Genomic DNA, 17,197 nt, shown 5'->3' with positions numbered 1-17,197 from the left:
CCCTCGCCTTCTGCCGGGGACCTTAGGGAACTTCCCAGGGTGCCTCTGAGAGGCGAGGGATCCTGTGGAGGTGGCGGGGCCCCTCGGGACTCCGCTGGGTCTGGCGCAACGGAAGAGGGCCTCACCTCGAGGGGAGGCAGGAACCTCAGGCTTCCTCTCCGTTTCGGACTGCGACCGCAGGGTCCCTGCAGAGTTGGGACAGGAGAGTCAGGCCTCGTCTTGTCTGAGGAAGGGAACCCCGCTGGCCTCTCGAGTTGCTCAGGGGGTCTCAGGCCCCCCGTCGAGCTGTGTGTGGAACCCGCGGGTCTTTGCGGACGATGCACGGGGGTGGCAGTGCCCCTTCGTGTTGTGCCTTCACCCACAGGGTTGCCTTCGAAGAGGGGTCCGGGCCTCGGGTCCTTCTCAAGAGCAGACCGGGGAATCGGGGGCGTTCGGCATGTGGCCCCACCCACGTGGCTCCTCTCGAATTTCCTCGTGAGACCGGCCTCACCCTGAGGGGCGCCGGGAAGGCCGGGAACCCCTTCCAGACCACGCAGGGGAATCGCCTCTCCTGTCGCGATCAGGAGGGGAGAAGGGGCTCAGAGGAAGCGGTGCCGGGACCCTCGGTGTTCCCCTCGGGGGACCCCGGCGTGTCGGGGGACTTTTGGGGGTCGCAGGAAGGCTGTCAGGGACCGTTTCGCCCTTCAGGGCGGAACAGGGCACTTCCCTTGAGACGCCGTCGCGGGCAAGGGCCTCATCTTGCCAAGAGGTGGGAACCACGTGGTTTTTCTCGAGTTGCGGCGGCATTCTCGAGTTACGACGGGGATCTCAGCCTTCCCCTGGGGTTGGCCCTGGGAAGCCCAATCTTCCCCTCGGGTTGCGAGGGAAAGCTGGGGGTTGCGCTCGAGTCACTGCAGGGCCGAAGAGACCTCACCTAGGCGTGTGTCCGGGACCTCATGTTCCTCTCCAGGGAAGGCAGGGACCTCGGGGTTGCATTCCAGGCTCCCCCGGGGAGTCAGGCCTCGTCTCGAGGGGAAGCCAAGGACTCCGCTCTCCTCTCGAGTCGCGACGCGGGTCTCTTGGAGCCCCCTGAGCGGCCTCAAGGGAGTCCAGCCTCCTCTTCCGTTTGGAGAGAGGACCCGGGATTGCTCTCCAGGCCATGCAGGAAAAGAAGGCCCTCAGCTGGCGAGGACGGGGGCGTCTCAGGGGTTTCCTCGAGCTGCGGCGCCCGTGGGGGTTTTCTCCCGAGGCACGACGAGGATCTCAGGGAGCCTCTCGTGCGGCGCCAGGGAAGTCAGGTCTCCATGCGCGTGGCGAGGGGGAGCGCGTCCTGGCTCTCGAGTCACGGGAGGGGACTAGGGCCTCGAGACGCGTTGAAGAAGGACTCTCGAGGTCTTTCTCGGGGGGCGGCGGGAAACCCTCGTGTCCCTCGCCTTCTGCCTGGGACCTTAGGGAACTTCCCAGGGTGCCTCTGAGAGGCGAGGGATCCTGTGGAGGTGGCGGGGCCCCTCGGGACTCCGCTGGGTCTGGCGCAACGGAAGAGGGCCTCACCTCGAGGGGAGGCAGGAACCTCAGGCTTCCTCTCCGTTTCGGACTGCGACCGCAGGGTCCCTGCAGAGTTGGGACGGGAGAGTCAGGCCTCGTCTTGTCTGCGGAAGGGAACCCCTCTGGCCTCTCGAGTTGCTCAGGGGGTCTCAGGCCCCCCGTCGAGCTGTGTGTGGAACCCGCGGGTCTTTGCGGACGATGCACGGGGGTGGCAGTGCCCCTTCGTGTTGTGCCTTCACCCACAGGGTTGCCTTCGAAGAGGGGTCCGGGCCTCGGGTCCTTCTCAAGAGCAGACCGGGGAATCGGGGGCGTTCGGCATGTGGCCCCACCCACGTGGCTCCTCTCGAATTTCCTCGTGAGACCGGCCTCACCCTGAGGGGCGCCGGGAAGGCCGGGAACCCCTTCCAGACCACGCAGGGGAATCGCCTCTCCTGTCGCGATCAGGAGGGGAGAAGGGGCTCAGAGGAAGCGGTGCCGGGACCCTCGGTGTTCCCCTCGGGGGACCCCGGCGTGTCGGGGGACTTTTGGGGGTCGCAGGAAGGCTGTCAGGGACCGTTTCGCCCTTCAGGGCGGAACAGGGCACTTCCCTTGAGACGCCGTCGCGGGCAAGGGCCTCATCTTGCCAAGAGGTGGGAACCACGTGGTTTTTCTCGAGTTGCGGCGGCATTCTCGAGTTACGACGGGGATCTCAGCCTTCCCCTGGGGTTGGCCCTGGGAAGCCCAATCTTCCCCTCGGGTTGCGAGGGAAAGCTGGGGGTTGCGCTCGAGTCACTGCAGGGCCGAAGAGACCTCACCTAGGCGTGTGTCCGGGACCTCATGTTCCTCTCCAGGGAAGGCAGGGACCTCGGGGTTGCATTCCAGGCTCCCCCGGGGAGTCAGGCCTCGTCTCGAGGGGAAGCCAAGGACTCCGCTCTCCTCTCGAGTCGCGACGCGGGTCTCTTGGAGCCCCCTGAGCGGCCTCAAGGGAGTCCAGCCTCCTCTTCCGTTTGGAGAGAGGACCCGGGATTGCTCTCCAGGCCATGCAGGAAAAGAAGGCCCTCAGCTGGCGAGGACGGGGGCGTCTCAGGGGTTTCCTCGAGCTGCGGCGCCCGTGGGGGTTTTCTCCCGAGGCACGACGAGGATCTCAGGGAGCCTCTCGTGCGGCGCCAGGGAAGTCAGGTCTCCATGCGCGTGGCGAGGGGGAGCGCGTCCTGGCTCTCGAGTCACGGGAGGGGACTAGGGCCTCGAGACGCGTTGAAGAAGGACTCTCGAGGTCTTTCTCGGGGGGCGGCGGGAAACCCTCGTGTCCCTCGCCTTCTGCCTGGGACCTTAGGGAACTTCCCAGGGTGCCTCTGAGAGGCGAGGGATCCTGTGGAGGTGGCGGGGCCCCTCGGGACTCCGCTGGGTCTGGCGCAACGGAAGAGGGCCTCACCTCGAGGGGAGGCAGGAACCTCAGGCTTCCTCTCCGTTTCGGACTGCGACCGCAGGGTCCCTGCAGAGTTGGGACGGGAGAGTCAGGCCTCGTCTTGTCTGCGGAAGGGAACCCCTCTGGCCTCTCGAGTTGCTCAGGGGGTCTCAGGCCCCCCGTCGAGCTGTGTGTGGAACCCGCGGGTCTTTGCGGACGATGCACGGGGGTGGCAGTGCCCCTTCGTGTTGTGCCTTCACCCACAGGGTTGCCTTCGAAGAGGGGTCCGGGCCTCGGGTCCTTCTCAAGAGCGGACCGGGGAATCGGGGGCGTTCGGCATGTGGCCCCACCCACGTGGCTCCTCTCGAATTTCCTCGTGAGACCGGCCTCACCCTGAGGGGCGCCGGGAAGGCCGGGAACCCCTTCCAGACCACGCAGGGGAATCGCCTCTCCTGTCGCGATCAGGAGGGGAGAAGGGGCTCAGAGGAAGCGGTGCCGGGACCCTCGGTGTTCCCCTCGGGGGACCCCGGCGTGTCGGGGGACTTTTGGGGGTCGCAGGAAGGCTGTCAGGGACCGTTTCGCCCTTCAGGGCGGAACAGGGCACTTCCCTTGAGACGCCGTCGCGGGCAAGGGCCTCATCTTGCCAAGAGGTGGGAACCACGTGGTTTTTCTCGAGTTGCGGCGGCATTCTCGAGTTACGACGGGGATCTCAGCCTTCCCCTGGGGTTGGCCCTGGGAAGCCCAATCTTCCCCTCGGGTTGCGAGGGAAAGCTGGGGGTTGCGCTCGAGTCACTGCAGGGCCCAAGAGACCTCACCTAGGCGTGTGTCCGGGACCTCATGTTCCTCTCCAGGGAAGGCAGGGACCTCGGGGTTGCATTCCAGGCTCCCCCGGGGAGTCAGGCCTCGTCTCGAGGGGAAGCCAAGGACTCCGCTCTCCTCTCGAGTCGCGACGCGGGTCTCTTGGAGCCCCCTGAGCGGCCTCAAGGGAGTCCAGCCTCCTCTTCCGTTTGGAGAGAGGACCCGGGATTGCTCTCCAGGCCATGCAGGAAAAGAAGGCCCTCAGCTGGCGAGGACGGGGGCGTCTCAGGGGTTTCCTCGAGCTGCGGCGCCCGTGGGGGTTTTCTCCCGAGGCACGACGAGGATCTCAGGGAGCCTCTCGTGCGGCGCCAGGGAAGTCAGGTCTCCATGCGCGTGGCGAGGGGGAGCGCGTCCTGGCTCTCGAGTCACGGGAGGGGACTAGGGCCTCGAGACGCGTTGAAGAAGGACTCTCGAGGTCTTTCTCGGGGGGCGGCGGGAAACCCTCGTGTCCCTCGCCTTCTGCCGGGGACCTTAGGGAACTTCCCAGGGTGCCTCTGAGAGGCGAGGGATCCTGTGGAGGTGGCGGGGCCCCTCGGGACTCCGCTGGGTCTGGCGCAACGGAAGAGGGCCTCACCTCGAGGGGAGGCAGGAACCTCAGGCTTCCTCTCCGTTTCGGACTGCGACCGCAGGGTCCCTGCAGAGTTGGGACAGGAGAGTCAGGCCTCGTCTTGTCTGAGGAAGGGAACCCCGCTGGCCTCTCGAGTTGCTCAGGGGGTCTCAGGCCCCCCGTCGAGCTGTGTGTGGAACCCGCGGGTCTTTGCGGACGATGCACGGGGGTGGCAGTGCCCCTTCGTGTTGTGCCTTCACCCACAGGGTTGCCTTCGAAGAGGGGTCCGGGCCTCGGGTCCTTCTCAAGAGCGGACCGGGGAATCGGGGGCGTTCGGCATGTGGCCCCACCCACGTGGCTCCTCTCGAATTTCCTCGTGAGACCGGCCTCACCCTGAGGGGCGCCGGGAAGGCCGGGAACCCCTTCCAGACCACGCAGGGGAATCGCCTCTCCTGTCGCGATCAGGAGGGGAGAAGGGGCTCAGAGGAAGCGGTGCCGGGACCCTCGGTGTTCCCCTCGGGGGACCCCGGCGTGTCGGGGGACTTTTGGGGGTCGCAGGAAGGCTGTCAGGGACCGTTTCGCCCTTCAGGGCGGAACAGGGCACTTCCCTTGAGACGCCGTCGCGGGCAAGGGCCTCATCTTGCCAAGAGGTGGGAACCACGTGGTTTTTCTCGAGTTGCGGCGGCATTCTCGAGTTACGACGGGGATCTCAGCCTTCCCCTGGGGTTGGCCCTGGGAAGCCCAATCTTCCCCTCGGGTTGCGAGGGAAAGCTGGGGGTTGCGCTCGAGTCACTGCAGGGCCCAAGAGACCTCACCTAGGCGTGTGTCCGGGACCTCATATTCCTCTCCAGGGAAGGCAGGGACCTCGGGGTTGCATTCCAGGCTCCCCCGGGGAGTCAGGCCTCGTCTCGAGGGGAAGCCAAGGACTCCGCTCTCCTCTCGAGTCGCGACGCGGGTCTCTTGGAGCCCCCTGAGCGGCCTCAAGGGAGTCCAGCCTCCTCTTCCATTTGGAGAGAGGACCCGGGGTTGCTCTCCAGGCCATGCAGGAAAAGAAGGCCCTCAGCTGGCGAGGACGGGGGCGTCTCAGGGGTTTCCTCGAGCTGCCGCGCCCGTGGGGGTTTTCTCCCGAGGCACGACGAGGATCTCAGGGAGCCTCTCGTGCGGCGCCAGGGAAGTCAGGTCTCCATGCGCGTGGCGAGGGGGAGCGCGTCCTGGCTCTCGAGTCACGGGAGGGGACTAGGGCCTCGAGACGCGTTGAAGAAGGACTCTCGAGGTCTTTCTCGGGGGGCGGCGGGAAACCCTCGTGTCCCTCGCCTTCTGCCGGGGACCTTAGGGAACTTCCCAGGGTGCCTCTGAGAGGCGAGGGATCCTGTGGAGGTGGCGGGGCCCCTCGGGACTCCGCTGGGTCTGGCGCAACGGAAGAGGGCCTCACCTCGAGGGGAGGCAGGAACCTCAGGCTTCCTCTCCGTTTCGGACTGCGACCGCAGGGTCCCTGCAGAGTTGGGACAGGAGAGTCAGGCCTCGTCTTGTCTGAGGAAGGGAACCCCGCTGGCCTCTCGAGTTGCTCAGGGGGTCTCAGGCCCCCCGTCGAGCTGTGTGTGGAACCCGCGGGTCTTTGCGGACGATGCACGGGGGTGGCAGTGCCCCTTCGTGTTGTGCCTTCACCCACAGGGTTGCCTTCGAAGAGGGGTCCGGGCCTTGGGTCCTTCTCAAGAGCGGACCGGGGAATCGGGGGCGTTCGGCATGTGGCCCCACCCACGTGGCTCCTCTCGAATTTCCTCGTGAGACCGGCCTCACCCTGAGGGGCGCCGGGAAGGCCGGGAACCCCTTCCAGACCACGCAGGGGAATCGCCTCTCCTGTCGCGATCAGGAGGGGAGAAGGGGCTCAGAGGAAGCGGTGCCGGGACCCTCGGTGTTCCCCTCGGGGGACCCCGGCGTGTCGGGGGACTTTTGGGGGTCGCAGGAAGGCTGTCAGGGACCGTTTCGCCCTTCAGGGCGGAACAGGGCACTTCCCTTGAGACGCCGTCGCGGGCAAGGGCCTCATCTTGCCAAGAGGTGGGAACCACGTGGTTTTTCTCGAGTTGCGGCGGCATTCTCGAGTTACGACGGGGATCTCAGCCTTCCCCTGGGGTTGGCCCTGGGAAGCCCAATCTTCCCCTCGGGTTGCGAGGGAAAGCTGGGGGTTGCGCTCGAGTCACTGCAGGGCCCAAGAGACCTCACCTAGGCGTGTGTCCGGGACCTCATATTCCTCTCCAGGGAAGGCAGGGACCTCGGGGTTGCATTCCAGGCTCCCCCGGGGAGTCAGGCCTCGTCTCGAGGGGAAGCCAAGGACTCCGCTCTCCTCTCGAGTCGCGACGCGGGTCTCTTGGAGCCCCCTGAGCGGCCTCAAGGGAGTCCAGCCTCCTCTTCCATTTGGAGAGAGGACCCGGGGTTGCTCTCCAGGCCATGCAGGAAAAGAAGGCCCTCAGCTGGCGAGGACGGGGGCGTCTCAGGGGTTTCCTCGAGCTGCGGCGCCCGTGGGGGTTTTCTCCCGAGGCACGACGAGGATCTCAGGGAGCCTCTCGTGCGGCGCCAGGGAAGTCAGGTCTCCATGCGCGTGGCGAGGGGGAGCGCGTCCTGGCTCTCGAGTCACGGGAGGGGACTAGGGCCTCGAGACGCGTTGAAGAAGGACTCTCGAGGTCTTTCTCGGGGGGCGGCGGGAAACCCTCGTGTCCCTCGCCTTCTGCCGGGGACCTTAGGGAACTTCCCAGGGTGCCTCTGAGAGGCGAGGGATCCTGTGGAGGTGGCGGGGCCCCTCGGGACTCCGCTGGGTCTGGCGCAACGGAAGAGGGCCTCACCTCGAGGGGAGGCAGGAACCTCAGGCTTCCTCTCCGTTTCGGACTGCGACCGCAGGGTCCCTGCAGAGTTGGGACAGGAGAGTCAGGCCTCGTCTTGTCTGAGGAAGGGAACCCCGCTGGCCTCTCGAGTTGCTCAGGGGGTCTCAGGCCCCCCGTCGAGCTGTGTGTGGAACCCGCGGGTCTTTGCGGACGATGCACGGGGGTGGCAGTGCCCCTTCGTGTTGTGCCTTCACCCACAGGGTTGCCTTCGAAGAGGGGTCCGGGCCTCGGGTCCTTCTCAAGAGCGGACCGGGGAATCGGGGGCGTTCGGCATGTGGCCCCACCCACGTGGCTCCTCTCGAATTTCCTCGTGAGACCGGCCTCACCCTGAGGGGCGCCGGGAAGGCCGGGAACCCCTTCCAGACCACGCAGGGGAATCGCCTCTCCTGTCGCGATCAGGAGGGGAGAAGGGGCTCAGAGGAAGCGGTGCCGGGACCCTCGGTGTTCCCCTCGGGGGACCCCGGCGTGTCGGGGGACTTTTGGGGGTCGCAGGAAGGCTGTCAGGGACCGTTTCGCCCTTCAGGGCGGAACAGGGCACTTCCCTTGAGACGCCGTCGCGGGCAAGGGCCTCATCTTGCCAAGAGGTTGGAACCACGTGATTTTTCTCGAGTTGCGGCGGCATTCTCGAGTTACGACGGGGATCTCAGCCTTCCCCTGGGGTTGGCCCTGGGAAGCCCAATCTTCCCCTCGGGTTGCGAGGGAAAGCTGGGGGTTGCGCTCGAGTCACTGCAGGGCCCAAGAGACCTCACCTAGGCGTGTGTCCGGGACCTCATATTCCTCTCCAGGGAAGGCAGGGACCTCGGGGTTGCATTCCAGGCTCCCCCGGGGAGTCAGGCCTCGTCTCGAGGGGAAGCCAAGGACTCCGCTCTCCTCTCGAGTCGCGACGCGGGTCTCTTGGAGCCCCCTGAGCGGCCTCAAGGGAGTCCAGCCTCCTCTTCCGTTTGGAGAGAGGACCCGGGGTTGCTCTCCAGGCCATGCAGGAAAAGAAGGCCCTCAGCTGGCGAGGACGGGGGCGTCTCAGGGGTTTCCTCGAGCTGCCGCGCCCGTGGGGGTTTTCTCCCGAGGCACGACGAGGATCTCAGGGAGCCTCTCGTGCGGCGCCAGGGAAGTCAGGTCTCCATGCGCGTGGCGAGGGGGAGCGCGTCCTGGCTCTCGAGTCACGGGAGGGGACTAGGGCCTCGAGACGCGTTGAAGAAGGACTCTCGAGGTCTTTCTCGGGGGGCGGCGGGAAACCCTCGTGTCCCTCGCCTTCTGCCGGGGACCTTAGGGAACTTCCCAGGGTGCCTCTGAGAGGCGAGGGATCCTGTGGAGGTGGCGGGGCCCCTCGGGACTCCGCTGGGTCTGGCGCAACGGAAGAGGGCCTCACCTCGAGGGGAGGCAGGAACCTCAGGCTTCCTCTCCGTTTCGGACTGCGACCGCAGGGTCCCTGCAGAGTTGGGACAGGAGAGTCAGGCCTCGTCTTGTCTGAGGAAGGGAACCCCGCTGGCCTCTCGAGTTGCTCAGGGGGTCTCAGGCCCCCCGTCGAGCTGTGTGTGGAACCCGCGGGTCTTTGCGGACGATGCACGGGGGTGGCAGTGCCCCTTCGTGTTGTGCCTTCACCCACAGGGTTGCCTTCGAAGAGGGGTCCGGGCCTCGGGTCCTTCTCAAGAGCGGACCGGGGAATCGGGGGCGTTCGGCATGTGGCCCCACCCACGTGGCTCCTCTCGAATTTCCTCGTGAGACCGGCCTCACCCTGAGGGGCGCCGGGAAGGCCGGGAACCCCTTCCAGACCACGCAGGGGAATCGCCTCTCCTGTCGCGATCAGGAGGGGAGAAGGGGCTCAGAGGAAGCGGTGCCGGGACCCTCGGTGTTCCCCTCGGGGGACCCCGGCGTGTCGGGGGACTTTTGGGGGTCGCAGGAAGGCTGTCAGGGACCGTTTCGCCCTTCAGGGCGGAACAGGGCACTTCCCTTGAGACGCCGTCGCGGGCAAGGGCCTCATCTTGCCAAGAGGTGGGAACCACGTGGTTTTTCTCGAGTTGCGGCGGCATTCTCGAGTTACGACGGGGATCTCAGCCTTCCCCTGGGGTTGGCCCTGGGAAGCCCAATCTTCCCCTCGGGTTGCGAGGGAAAGCTGGGGGTTGCGCTCGAGTCACTGCAGGGCCGAAGAGACCTCACCTAGGCGTGTGTCCGGGACCTCATATTCCTCTCCAGGGAAGGCAGGGACCTCGGGGTTGCATTCCAGGCTCCCCCGGGGAGTCAGGCCTCGTCTCGAGGGGAAGCCAAGGACTCCGCTCTCCTCTTGAGTCGCGACGCGGGTCTCTTGGAGCCCCCTGAGCGGCCTCAAGGGAGTCCAGCCTCCTCTTCCGTTTGGAGAGAGGACCCGGGATTGCTCTCCAGGCCATGCAGGAAAAGAAGGCCCTCAGCTGGCGAGGACGGGGGCGTCTCAGGGGTTTCCTCGAGCTGCGGCGCCCGTGGGGGTTTTCTCCCGAGGCACGACGAGGATCTCAGGGAGCCTCTCGTGCGGCGCCAGGGAAGTCAGGTCTCCATGCGCGTGGCGTGGGGGAGCGCGTCCTGGCTCTCGAGTCACGGGAGGGGACTAGGGCCTCGAGACGCGTTGAAGAAGGACTCTCGAGGTCTTTGTCGGGGGGCGGCGGGAAACCCTCGTTTCCCTCGCCTTCTGCCGGGGACCTTAGGGAACTTCCCAGGGTGCCTCTGAGAGGCGAGGGATCCTGTGGAGGTGGCGGGGCCCCTCGGGACTCCGCTGAGTCTGGCGCAACGGAAGAGGGCCTCACCTCGAGGGGAGGCAGGAACCTCAGGCTTCCTCTCCGTTTCGGACTGCGACCGCAGGGTCCCTGCAGAGTTGGGACAGGAGAGTCAGGCCTCGTCTTGTCTGAGGAAGGGAACCCCGCTGGCCTCTCGAGTTGCTCAGGGGGTCTCAGGCCCCCCGTCGAGCTGTGTGTGGAACCCGCGGGTCTTTGCGGACGATGCACGGGGGTGGCAGTGCCCCTTCGTGTTGTGCCTTCACCCACAGGGTTGCCTTCGAAGGGGGGTCCGGGCCTTGGGTCCTTCTCAAGAGCGGACCGGGGAATCGGGGGCGTTCGGCATGTGGCCCCACCCACGTGGCTCCTCTCGAATTTCCTCGTGAGACCGGCCTCACCCTGAGGGGCGCCGGGAAGGCCGGGAACCCCTTCCAGACCACGCAGGGGAATCGCCTCTCCTGTCGCGATCAGGAGGGGAGAAGGGGCTCAGAGGAAGCGGTGCCGGGACCCTCGGTGTTCCCCTCGGGGGACCCCGGCGTGTCGGGGGACTTTTGGGGGTCGCAGGAAGGCTGTCAGGGACCGTTTCGCCCTTCAGGGCGGAACAGGGCACTTCCCTTGAGACGCCGTCGCGGGCAAGGGCCTCATCTTGCCAAGAGGTGGGAACCACGTGGTTTTTCTCGAGTTGCGGCGGCATTCTCGAGTTACGACGGGGATCTCAGCCTTCCCCTGGGGTTGGCCCTGGGAAGCCCAATCTTCCCCTCGGGTTGCGAGGGAAAGCTGGGGGTTGCGCTCGAGTCACTGCAGGGCCGAAGAGACCTCACCTAGGCGTGTGTCCGGGACCTCATATTCCTCTCCAGGGAAGGCAGGGACCTCGGGGTTGCATTCCAGGCTCCCCCGGGGAGTCAGGCCTCGTCTCGAGGGGAAGCCAAGGACTCCGCTCTCCTCTCGAGTCGCGACGCGGGTCTCTTGGAGCCCCCTGAGCGGCCTCAAGGGAGTCCAGCCTCCTCTTCCGTTTGGAGAGAGGACCCGGGGTTGCTCTCCAGGCCATGCAGGAAAAGAAGGCCCTCAGCTGGCGAGGACGGGGGCGTCTCAGGGGTTTCCTCGAGCTGCGGCGCCCGTGGGGGTTTTCTCCCGAGGCACGACGAGGATCTCAGGGAGCCTCTCGTGCGGCGCCAGGGAAGTCAGGTCTCCATGCGCGTGGCGAGGGGGAGCGCGTCCTGGCTCTCGAGTCACGGGAGGGGACTAGGGCCTCGAGACGCGTTGAAGAAGGACTCTCGAGGTCTTTGTCGGGGGGCGGCGGGAAACCCTCGTTTCCCTCGCCTTCTGCCGGGGACCTTAGGGAACTTCCCAGGGTGCCTCTGAGAGGCGAGGGATCCTGTGGAGGTGGCGGGGCCCCTCGGGACTCCGCTGGGTCTGGCGCAACGGAAGAGGGCCTCACCTCGAGGGGAGGCAGGAACCTCAGGCTTCCTCTCCGTTTCGGACTGCGACCGCAGGGTCCCTGCAGAGTTGGGACAGGAGAGTCAGGCCTCGTCTTGTCTGAGGAAGGGAACCCCGCTGGCCTCTCGAGTTGCTCAGGGGGTCTCAGGCCCCCCGTCGAGCTGTGTGTGGAACCCGCGGGTCTTTGCGGACGATGCACGGGGGTGGCAGTGCCCCTTCGTGTTGTGCCTTCACCCACAGGGTTGCCTTCGAAGAGGGGTCCGGGCCTCGGGTCCTTCTCAAGAGCGGACCGGGGAATCGGGGGCGTTCGGCATGTGGCCCCACCCACGTGGCTCCTCTCGAATTTCCTCGTGAGACCGGCCTCACCCTGAGGGGCGCCGGGAAGGCCGGGAACCCCTTCCAGACCACGCAGGGGAATCGCCTCTCCTGTCGCGATCAGGAGGGGAGAAGGGGCTCAGAGGAAGCGGTGCCGGGACCCTCGGTGTTCCCCTCGGGGGACCCCGGCGTGTCGGGGGACTTTTGGGGGTCGCAGGAAGGCTGTCAGGGACCGTTTCGCCCTTCAGGGCGGAACAGGGCACTTCCCTTGAGACGCCGTCGCGGGCAAGGGCCTCATCTTGCCAAGAGGTGGGAACCACGTGGTTTTTCTCGAGTTGCGGCGGCATTCTCGAGTTACGACGGGGATCTCAGCCTTCCCCTGGGGTTGGCCCTGGGAAGCCCAATCTTCCCCTCGGGTTGCGAGGGAAAGCTGGGGGTTGCGCTCGAGTCACTGCAGGGCCGAAGAGACCTCACCTAGGCGTGTGTCCGGGACCTCATATTCCTCTCCAGGGAAGGCAGGGACCTCGGGGTTGCATTCCAGGCTCCCCCGGGGAGTCAGGCCTCGTCTCGAGGGGAAGCCAAGGACTCCGCTCTCCTCTTGAGTCGCGACGCGGGTCTCTTGGAGCCCCCTGAGCGGCCTCAAGGGAGTCCAGCCTCCTCTTCCGTTTGGAGAGAGGACCCGGGATTGCTCTCCAGGCCATGCAGGAAAAGAAGGCCCTCAGCTGGCGAGGACGGGGGCGTCTCAGGGGTTTCCTCGAGCTGCGGCGCCCGTGGGGGTTTTCTCCCGAGGCACGACGAGGATCTCAGGGAGCCTCTCGTGCGGCGCCAGGGAAGTCAGGTCTCCATGCGCGTGGCGTGGGGGAGCGCGTCCTGGCTCTCGAGTCACGGGAGGGGACTAGGGCCTCGAGACGCGTTGAAGAAGGACTCTCGAGGTCTTTGTCGGGGGGCGGCGGGAAACCCTCGTTTCCCTCGCCTTCTGCCGGGGACCTTAGGGAACTTCCCAGGGTGCCTCTGAGAGGCGAGGGATCCTGTGGAGGTGGCGGGGCCCCTCGGGACTCCGCTGAGTCTGGCGCAACGGAAGAGGGCCTCACCTCGAGGGGAGGCAGGAACCTCAGGCTTCCTCTCCGTTTCGGACTGCGACCGCAGGGTCCCTGCAGAGTTGGGACAGGAGAGTCAGGCCTCGTCTTGTCTGAGGAAGGGAACCCCGCTGGCCTCTCGAGTTGCTCAGGGGGTCTCAGGCCCCCCGTCGAGCTGTGTGTGGAACCCGCGGGTCTTTGCGGACGATGCACGGGGGTGGCAGTGCCCCTTCGTGTTGTGCCTTCACCCACAGGGTTGCCTTCGAAGGGGGGTCCGGGCCTTGGGTCCTTCTCAAGAGCGGACCGGGGAATCGGGGGCGTTCGGCATGTGGCCCCACCCACGTGGCTCCTCTCGAATTTCCTCGTGAGACCGGCCTCACCCTGAGGGGCGCCGGGAAGGCCGGGAACCCCTTCCAGACCACGCAGGGGAATCGCCTCTCCTGTCGCGATCAGGAGGGGAGAAGGGGCTCAGAGGAAGCGGTGCCGGGACCCTCGGTGTTCCCCTCGGGGGACCCCGGCGTGTCGGGGGACTTTTGGGGGTCGCAGGAAGGCTGTCAGGGACCGTTTCGCCCTTCAGGGCGGAACAGGGCACTTCCCTTGAGACGCCGTCGCGGGCAAGGGCCTCATCTTGCCAAGAGGTGGGAACCACGTGGTTTTTCTCGAGTTGCGGCGGCATTCTCGAGTTACGACGGGGATCTCAGCCTTCCCCTGGGGTTGGCCCTGGGAAGCCCAATCTTCCCCTCGGGTTGCGAGGGAAAGCTGGGGGTTGCGCTCGAGTCACTGCAGGGCCGAAGAGACCTCACCTAGGCGTGTGTCCGGGACCTCATATTCCTCTCCAGGGAAGGCAGGGACCTCGGGGTTGCATTCCAGGCTCCCCCGGGGAGTCAGGCCTCGTCTCGAGGGGAAGCCAAGGACTCCGCTCTCCTCTCGAGTCGCGACGCGGGTCTCTTGGAGCCCCCTGAGTGGCCTCAAGGGAGTCCAGCCTCCTCTTCCGTTTGGAGAGAGGACCCGGGGTTGCTCTCCAGGCCATGCAGGAAAAGAAGGCCCTCAGCTGGCGAGGACGGGGGCGTCTCAGGGGTTTCCTCGAGCTGCGGCGCCCGTGGGGGTTTTCTCCCGAGGCACGACGAGGATCTCAGGGAGCCTCTCGTGCGGCGCCAGGGAAGTCAGGTCTCCATGCGCGTGGCGAGGGGGAGCGCGTCCTGGCTCTCGAGTCACGGGAGGGGACTAGGGCCTCGAGACGCGTTGAAGAAGGACTCTCGAGGTCTTTCTCGGGGGGCGGCGGGAAACCCTCGTTTCCCTCGCCTTCTGCCGGGGACCTTAGGGAACTTCCCAGGGTGCCTCTGAGAGGCGAGGGATCCTGTGGAGGTGGCGGGGCCCCTCGGGACTCCGCTGGGTCTGGCGCAACGGAAGAGGGCCTCACCTCGAGGGGAGGCAGGAACCTCAGGCTTCCTCTCCGTTTCGGACTGCGACCGCAGGGTCCCTGCAGAGTTGGGACAGGAGAGTCAGGCCTCGTCTTGTCTGAGGAAGGGAACCCCGCTGGCCTCTCGAGTTGCTCAGGGGGTCTCAGGCCCCCCGTCGAGCTGTGTGTGGAACCCGCGGGTCTTTGCGGACGATGCACGGGGGTGGCAGTGCCCCTTCGTGTTGTGCCTTCACCCACAGGGTTGCCCTCGAAGAGGGGTCCGGGCCTCGGGTCCTTCTCAAGAGCGGACCGGGGAATCGGGGGCGTTCGGCATGTGGCCCCACCCACGTGGCTCCTCTCGAATTTCCTCGTGAGACCGGCCTCACCCTGAGGGGCGCCGGGAAGGCCGGGAACCCCTTCCAGACCACGCAGGGGAATCGCCTCTCCTGTCGCGATCAGGAGGGGAGAAGGGGCTCAGAGGAAGCGGTGCCGGGACCCTCGGTGTTCCCCTCGGGGGACCCCGGCGTGTCGGGGGACTTTTGGGGGTCGCAGGAAGGCTGTCAGGGACCGTTTCGCCCTTCAGGGCGGAACAGGGCACTTCCCTTGAGACGCCGTCGCGGGCAAGGGCCTCATCTTGCCAAGAGGTGGGAACCACGTGGGTTTTCTCGAGTTGCGGCGGCATTCTCGAGTTACGACGGGGATCTCAGCCTTCCCCTGGGGTTGGCCCTGGGAAGCCCAATCTTCCCCTCGGGTTGCGAGGGAAAGCTGGGGGTTGCGCTCGAGTCACTGCAGGGCCGAAGAGACCTCACCTAGGCGTGTGTCCGGGACCTCATATTCCTCTCCAGGGAAGGCAGGGACCTCGGGGTTGCATTCCAGGCTCCCCCGGGGAGTCAGGCCTCGTCTCGAGGGGAAGCCAAGGACTCCGCTCTCCTCTCGAGTCGCGACGCGGGTCTCTTGGAGCCCCCTGAGCGGCCTCAAGGGAGTCCAGCCTCCTCTTCCGTTTGGAGAGAGGACCCGGGATTGCTCTCCAGGCCATGCAGGAAAAGAAGGCCCTCAGCTGGCGAGGACGGGGGCGTCTCAGGGGTTTCCTCGAGCTGCGGCGCCCGTGGGGGTTTTCTCCCGAGGCACGACGAGGATCTCAGGGAGCCTCTCGTGCGGCGCCAGGGAAGTCAGGTCTCCATGCGCGTGGCGAGGGGGAGCGCGTCCTGGCTCTCGAGTCACAGGAGGGGACTAGGGCCTCGAGACGCGTTGAAGAAGGACTCTCGAGGTCTTTCTTGGGGGGCGGCGGGAAACCCTCGTGTCCCTCGCCTTCTGCCGGGGACCTTAGGGAACTTCCCAGGGTGCCTCTGAGAGGCGAGGGATCCTGTGGAGGTGGCGGGGCCCCTCGGGACTCCGCTGGGTCTGGCGCAACGGAAGAGGGCCTCACCTCGAGGGCAGGCAGGAACCTCAGGCTTCCTCTCCGTTTCGGACTGCGACCGCAGGGTCCCTGCAGAGTTGGGACAGGAGAGTCAGGCCTCGTCTTGTCTGAGGAAGGGAACCCCGCTGGCCTCTCGAGTTGCTCAGGGGGTCTCAGGCCCCCCGTCGAGCTGTGTGTGGAACCCGCGGGTCTTTGCGGACGATGCACGGGGGTGGCAGTGCCCCTTCGTGTTGTGCCTTCACCCACAGGGTTGCCTTCGAAGAGGGGTCCGGGCCTCGGGTCCTTCTCAAGAGCGGACCGGGGAATCGGGGGCGTTCGGCATGTGGCCCCACCCACGTGGCTCCTCTCGAATTTCCTCGTGAGACCGGCCTCACCCTGAGGGGCGCCGGGAAGGCCGGGAACCCCTTCCAGACCACGCAGGGGAATCGCCTCTCCTGTCGCGATCAGGAGGGGAGAAGGGGCTCAGAGGAAGCGGAGCCGGGACCCTCGGTGTTCCCCTCGGGGGACCCCGGCGTGTCGGGGGACTTTTGGGGGTCGCAGGAAGGCTGTCAGGGACCGTTTCGCCCTTCAGGGCGGAACAGGGCACTTCCCTTGAGACGCCGTCGCGGGCAAGGGCCTCATCTTGCCAAGAGGTGGGAACCACGTGGTTTTTCTCGAGTTGCGGCGGCATTCTCGAGTTACGACGGGGATCTCAGCCTTCCCCTGGGGTTGGCCCTGGGAAGCCCAATCTTCCCCTCGGGTTGCGAGGGAAAGCTGGGGGTTGCGCTCGAGTCACTGCAGGGCCGAAGAGACCTCACCTAGGCGTGTGTCCGGGACCTCATATTCCTCTCCAGGGAAGGCAGGGACCTCGGGGTTGCATTCCAGGCTCCCCCGGGGAGTCAGGCCTCGTCTCGAGGGGAAGCCAAGGACTCCGCTCTCCTCTTGAGTCGCGACGCGGGTCTCTTGGAGCCCCCTGAGCGGCCTCAAGGGAGTCCAGCCTCCTCTTCCGTTTGGAGAGAGGACCCGGGATTGCTCTCCAGGCCATGCAGGAAAAGAAGGCCCTCAGCTGGCGAGGACGGGGGCGTCTCAGGGGTTTCCTCGAGCTGCGGCGCCCGTGGGGGTTTTCTCCCGAGGCACGACGAGGATCTCAGGGAGCCTCTCGTGCGGCGCCAGGGAAGTCAGGTCTCCATGCGCGTGGCGTGGGGGAGCGCGTCCTGGCTCTCGAGTCACGGGAGGGGACTAGGGCCTCGAGACGCGTTGAAGAAGGACTCTCGAGGTCTTTGTCGGGGGGCGGTGGGAAACCCTCGTTTCCCTCGCCTTCTGCCGGGGACCTTAGGGAACTTCCCAGGGTGCCTCTGAGAGGCGAGGGATCCTGTGGAGGTGGCGGGGCCCCTCGGGACTCCGCTGGGTCTGGCGCAACGGAAGAGGGCCTCACCTCGAGGGGAGGCAGGAACCTCAGGCTTCCTCTCCGTTTCGGACTGCGACCGCAGGGTCCCTGCAGAGTTGGGACAGGAGAGTCAGGCCTCGTCTTGTCTGAGGAAGGGAACCCCGCTGGCCTCTCGAGTTGCTCAGGGGGTCTCAGGCCCCCCGTCGAGCTGTGTGTGGAACCCGCGGGTCTTTGCGGACGATGCACGGGGGTGGCAGTGC

The sequence above is a fragment of the Bubalus kerabau genome, chromosome 12 (assembly GCF_029407905.1).
Source record: "Bubalus kerabau isolate K-KA32 ecotype Philippines breed swamp buffalo chromosome 12, PCC_UOA_SB_1v2, whole genome shotgun sequence".
NCBI lineage: Eukaryota > Metazoa > Chordata > Mammalia > Artiodactyla > Bovidae > Bubalus > Bubalus kerabau.
This window is presented reverse-complemented; position numbering follows the sequence as displayed.